The 6000-nt window shown below is 37.9% G+C and overlaps 1 protein-coding gene across 1 annotated transcript in view; it reads right to left on the reverse strand.

The window, feature by feature from the left end:
- OPRK1 (opioid receptor kappa 1) overlaps window positions 1–5035 on the reverse strand; it is a 111086-nt gene extending 106051 nt beyond the window's left edge. Inside the window, exon 1 of the mRNA XM_082258605.1 lies at window positions 4784–5035. The gene's annotated coding sequence lies outside the window, so the exon portion shown is untranslated. The remainder of the gene's footprint in view (window positions 1–4783) is intronic.
- Window positions 5036–6000: the final 965 nt, after the last annotated feature.

The following is a 6000-nucleotide window of genomic DNA, read 5'->3' on the forward strand; positions in this document are numbered from 1 at the left end:
AAGAGAATGTGGGAGTCTACCAATGCATCTGAATCTGGAAGCCCCTTTAGAATAACCCCCCCTCCCCCCCATATCCACCCATGTACACAAAAAAGTAAGGGGTACACAGTAACCATTGTTACTTATTCACAAACAAACTTGAAAAAAGTAAAAAAAGATAATTCCTTTATTATAAAAAAAAAAAGGCCCATAATATAAATTCAACAATTGCATCATCCAGGGATCCAGTGTCAATCACAATGAGTGACGCTTGAAGACCCACTGCCACAATGATTCTGGCCCCACCACTACTCCCCTTGCAAATGACAGATCCCCAGTGTTGTTTGAATATAAACAGTAGCAGGAAACCTGGGTGGTGTCATTTACCAAACATAGTCATGACAATATTTGGTCAGTGCAATCATTCAGGATCTTCCATCACTTGCTTTGTTTACAAACAGAATAAAGCTGCCAGGGAATTGTTAATTAGCTCTGTTATTGTTTTTAATTACACTTTTACACATTAGTACATCACACAGTATGGCTCCGTTTCCACTATTGCGACTTGTTGTGCGACTTGACACATGTCAAGTCGCACAGCAAGTCAAAAGCCATTAATTTCAATTTGGCCTGTTCTTACTGCTGCAACTTGAAAAATAGTGTTTGCACTACTTTTGGGCCGACTTCAGTGCGACTTGTCCCTCATAGAAGGAAGGTCACACTGAAGTCCCTAGAAGTAGCCGCAAACAAGTCACACTGCAAAGTTGCGCTAGAAGTAGCGCAACTTTGTAGCCGCAATAGTGGAAACGTAGCCCTACATCAGACTGGTGCACAACTTCATGTGCAAGTTTAAGGCACCCCTCAAGCATAATTTGTGCATTTTTTATGTTTACCTTTAAAGGGGTATTTAAACCCCCCAAAACCCCCAAACCAAAAATGGAATATATTGCAGCTTACCAATCATTAGATGTGGTGTCTGCATTCATTTTCTTTTTCTAGTCTTTTTTTTCCCCCTCACCACCAGGTTTTTACCTGGTAAACTGGCCAATAACACACCTCCTGTATTAGAGTCCCCCTCACTCTGGATGAAGGAGAAGAGGGGCACCTTTGGACAGCAGTATTGTTAATTTGTGTGTGTGGGGGGGGGGGGGGGGCCGAACTAGCAGATTTAGATACACTAACAAATTAAAGCCAAACTCCAGTCCACACTTTATAAGCAGCCACAGCAACAGTTTTTTTTTTTCCTTTTGGGATAAAGGTTTTACATAAATAAATCAAAGTTGATCATTGTAAGCACCCCTTTCAGTAATAAATGGTGTGTCTCATCCCTGTAACTGCAACATCTGCAAAAGAGCTTGTTCTTTTGAAAAACAACATTGTTGCTGGCCAGACAATGTGAAAATAAAGGAAGGAATGTCTAAAAAAGAAATCTAATATAATCACCACATCTGAGAATAGGTAACCTACAATATTATAAATGTTTGTCTCTGGGTTTAACACTGCTATAAACCACAATAGGCAATAACTGTCCAGGGCATTTCTGCCATTTTTACATATGCATGTGAAAATCAGCGGGGTTTTTTTTGTTAGAAAATTACTTAGAAACCACCAAGCATGATATTTTTTCTGAAAGCAAAGACCCTGGAGAATAAAATGGTGGCTGTTGCCATTTTTTACATCACACAATATTTGTGCAGCCATTTAAAAACCTCACATTTTCAGGAAATGTTACACTTAAATGAAGTTTAGTGCACACAAACACAATATAATGCCCTTTTTTGGTAAAGTATAAAATATGATGTTGCATTGAGTAAATAGATACCAAACTTGTCAAGATATAAAATTGTGCACGCCTATGAAATGGTAATAAACTATGGTACCTAAAATTGTCCATAGGTAATGCTTTAAAAGCCTTTACAGGTTATCAGTTTAGAGTTTTTAATGAATTAAGGCGTTAGAATTATTGCTCTTACTCTGGCATTCATGGCGATACCTCACATGTGTGGTGCAATCGCTATTTACCTATAAATGCCAAGCCTAGAGCTGCATTTGCATGTACAGTATGCCAAGGGAGCGATTTTCATTTTTTTATTACTTTTATTTATTTATTTATTTATTTATTTATTTATTATGGGGTTTTTTTTTCATTGATCCCCTGATGTGTCCTCTGCCCTCCAAAGCAAGTAAAGATCGTTATCCGTTAGCTGCTTCCTTGACTGTTCTAGTAAGGGAATGACAGCTCTGAAACCGGAAATGACTAAATGATTTTAGCATCTGGGTTCATTCATCACAGCAGAGCAGGGGTAAAAGATTTTCCTCCATCTCATCTGTGGGCAGCCATTCCAACCATTTACCGCATTTCAGGGCTTCCCAGAGGGATAGAAGAGCCCAGGAACCACCGTGCACAGCAGCAGGATGGGGAGGGGCCCTCGCAACATTGCAAAAGTGATCACTTTTATGAGAAAGCCAATTGCTGGCGGAAATAAACGGTGCCAGGATCATGAAGCTGCTGACATGATCCTGGTATAATCACTTGCTGACAGGACATTTTGGTACATATAATGGTCAGCAAGTGATTAAAAGGCCCTCTCCATACTGAATGGCATTTTTTTTTTAATTGGTACATGGCCTATGGCAGTGCCTTGCTACCCAATTCCTTTTAAAGCAACAGCATGCAAGATGGCCGTAAAAAAGTCAAGAAAGGAAATACAAGATATATTACTTTCCTCTTATTTACAAGACCTCTGTAGGGTTTCGCACAATGTTCAAGTTTACCAGATTTTTTTTTCTGGATTCGCCATAGCTCATGAGAACCAAACTTTGCCCAGTTGGCTCATCACTGATGTTACACAGTAATTATAAATCTAACGGCAAACATCCAAGTAAATAATATGAAATTACTTTTTTAATAAATCCAGTTGGCCATAATTATTATCACCATCATCATTGTTGTCATCTATATCATATACTAAATGAGAGGCATTGTGGCAGTATATGCCCTCTCTTCATTAAGATTATTTTGGTAAATTCTTCTTAAAGCGGTAGTAAAGCCCCCTTGGTGATCTTTACCTACACGAAAAACCTATAATAAGGCTTACCTGTAGGTAAAATAAATATTTCCTAAACGTGCACAGTTTAGGAGATATTCATCCTGGATGCAGCCAGTTACGTCCCCGGCGCATGCACTCTGAAGGTCCGGCATACCTTGCTTCGTGCCGGAAACGGGGAGTGACGTTATCGCGGCTCCAGTCAATCACATAACTAGAGCGCACAAACCCAGAAGAAAGACCGGGGGAAGATGTCAGCCCTCTCAGCGGTTATAGCACACCACTGGAAGGCTTTATTCCAAAGTAAGTATTTCATAATGTGCTAGTATGCAATACATAATAGCACAATATGCAATTGCCTTACAGGTGTTTTTATTTTGTTTTGTTTTTTTAGGCAGCTTCGGTTTTCTACCGCTTTAACCTGATTCAGTCTCATCTAGGTTTTCCTTCCTGAACTGCATCTTGTTATCGTCAAGAACCACATGTTTAGCACATATTTATGCAGTCATAAATGCAGACTATATATTACATATAATAATATGTCAACCATTTCTGTCCCTTCTTCTACCCAGTGTTCTTTTATCCACATATGATGTATAGTAGAGTAGAAGGTCCTGGTTAGAACTATTCTGATGAGGTATTGAAATAAAGTAGATGCAGTCACAGTGTGCTCATTCAGTGTGTGATAAATGGGATACACAATCATTGCAGTGCACTATAAAAGTCTGTGTGTAGCCATAAAACAACACTTGACATATACATCTGCGTTTGAGAAAGAAACACAGTTTTCTACAGAATCTGAAATACAGTGGATTGATTGAACAAATGGTCACGATTGCATTTAGTATGATCAGTGATTACTAAATAACCTAGTACCTATGGAAACTAAGAGCCTGTCATGAAAAAAGGGCACAAAGTGTCATGTAAATGTGTGCCTAATTGATGCTGATTACCATCACCATGGATAGCTAGCAGTTCTGTTCCAAAAAAACACGAGAGGTTACAAGTGCCTTTGACATGGAGATCAAGCACTTCATTCCGAGCAACAGCCAGCACTGTCTCATTCAACCAGGAAAGGGTCAATGATACGTGACAACAAGTGTTGTATGTGCCTTCAGCTGTACGAGTCTATACCATGCACATATGTAATGCACAATATCTCCAAAGTCCATTAAGCATATGGATAATTCAGATGAACTACTTTGGATATGAAAACAATCTGAATACACTGACCGCCCTTACGTATTACTTCGTGGTTTGGACTAACAAATAGAAGAACAGATACTAAATTACTAATTACACACCAAGTATTTACATTACAAATAAAATCTCACTATGATAAAAATGAATCAGAGTTGTGATCCGTGCATAAGATTGCTTATGTTAACATATGCAATCTTCTTTTATACACATAATTTCACATATAGGTGCCACTTTTATTTGCTTGCATTTTTCAAAGTTATTTCAATGACAGTTCTAAGTAAAAGCTATGGAACAAGTGATAGGCATAGCATAAGTTACTTAAACATTGCATATGTTCTTTGATTTAGGAAAGCTAATTCATAATATTAATTAACAAAATATAGCTTACTTATCACGTACCCTATATAAGTGCTAACATTGTAAAGAAGCATAGCACTGACATCTCTCTATAAACCATTCTTCAATAGTAAATTCTTAGTTTGAATCTCAGTATATGTTGCCATTGTATGGTGAATATTTGCAGCTAGGAAATAAGTCTAGGAAGTGATAGTTACCTGTTCCAGACACCTTGGATGAAGTGCAGCTGGACCCTGTCTGAGATGTCCTTGTCACCGATCCTCTTCTTGCCCCCTGTAGAGATTTTTATTCAGTTGAACTGCACAGCTGTATGTCACTTTCTAATGTGGATCCTCGTTGTTCCAATTTTACAAGTATTTTTGGATGTGAAACGAAGACTTAATTTTTTTTTTTTTTCATTTGTTACTTTCCTATTCACATCTTCCTCTCTCTGTCAGCTTCTCGCTTTTCTTTTTTTCCCTTCGCTAACCTCATGATAACACTTCTTTTCTGTGCTTGTGGCTCCCAGCCCCTCCCCTTCACTTGCTCTCCCTCTCTCTCCCCCCTCTTTCCAGGTCCCTGCATTAAGCAGCACTCTGGTCTGGCTCAGCCTCTGAAGCCTGGATGCATGAGAAGCTATAGCACTATGACATCTGCCTGCCAAGTGTAGGAAAAGCCAACAGGCAGATCTGTGCATGGAATCCACCCGGGAGCAAATATCTCATGTTAATATGTTTCTCGTATATGAAGCAGTTATCAGTGGTGGTATACAACTTAGAGGATTTATAAGAAGAGACATACCAGTGGTGTGTATGAAATCAACCTGCATCTTTAAAATGTTCTATAAAAGGCCTAAAAAAAGCTAATAGTGCTTTTGCATTAGTATAAAAACACAATATATTGAATTAGAAATAATACATACAAAAACAATGCACATAGTATGTGGCATTTATAGATATAACATTAATCAACACAAACAAGTATGTATACACACGCACACATATATGCACTCATATATTGTAACCTGCTATACGTGCTCTTGTTCGTCTTCACTATATTATAAAATAAAAAGCATATAGTATAAAAGAGGCCCTTGGACTAGGTATATTGTTACCTGTTGCTATAGCAGCATGGTGAATTACTGTATAAAATCAAGAACAGTATTTCTCCTCCAACAGACAATGTGGCTAACTGAATGGCAATATCAAATTGTCTGAACATGGAGAAACCAGAATGCTAAACATGTATCGGTTTAGTGAGGATGAGAAAAAAGAAAGTGCAAAATACATTTTTATATTATTGAACACCAATGAGACCTTGTTTGAGTGTTGAAATAAGTTAAATCATACTTCAACTTTTGTAAAAAAAAAATGTTAATATATTGTAGCTTACCAGTTTGTAAATGTGGTGGCTGCATTTGTTTTATTTTTATTTT

Source organism: Pelophylax lessonae (assembly GCF_965119305.1).
Source record: "Pelophylax lessonae genome assembly, chromosome: 5".
NCBI lineage: Eukaryota > Metazoa > Chordata > Amphibia > Anura > Ranidae > Pelophylax > Pelophylax lessonae.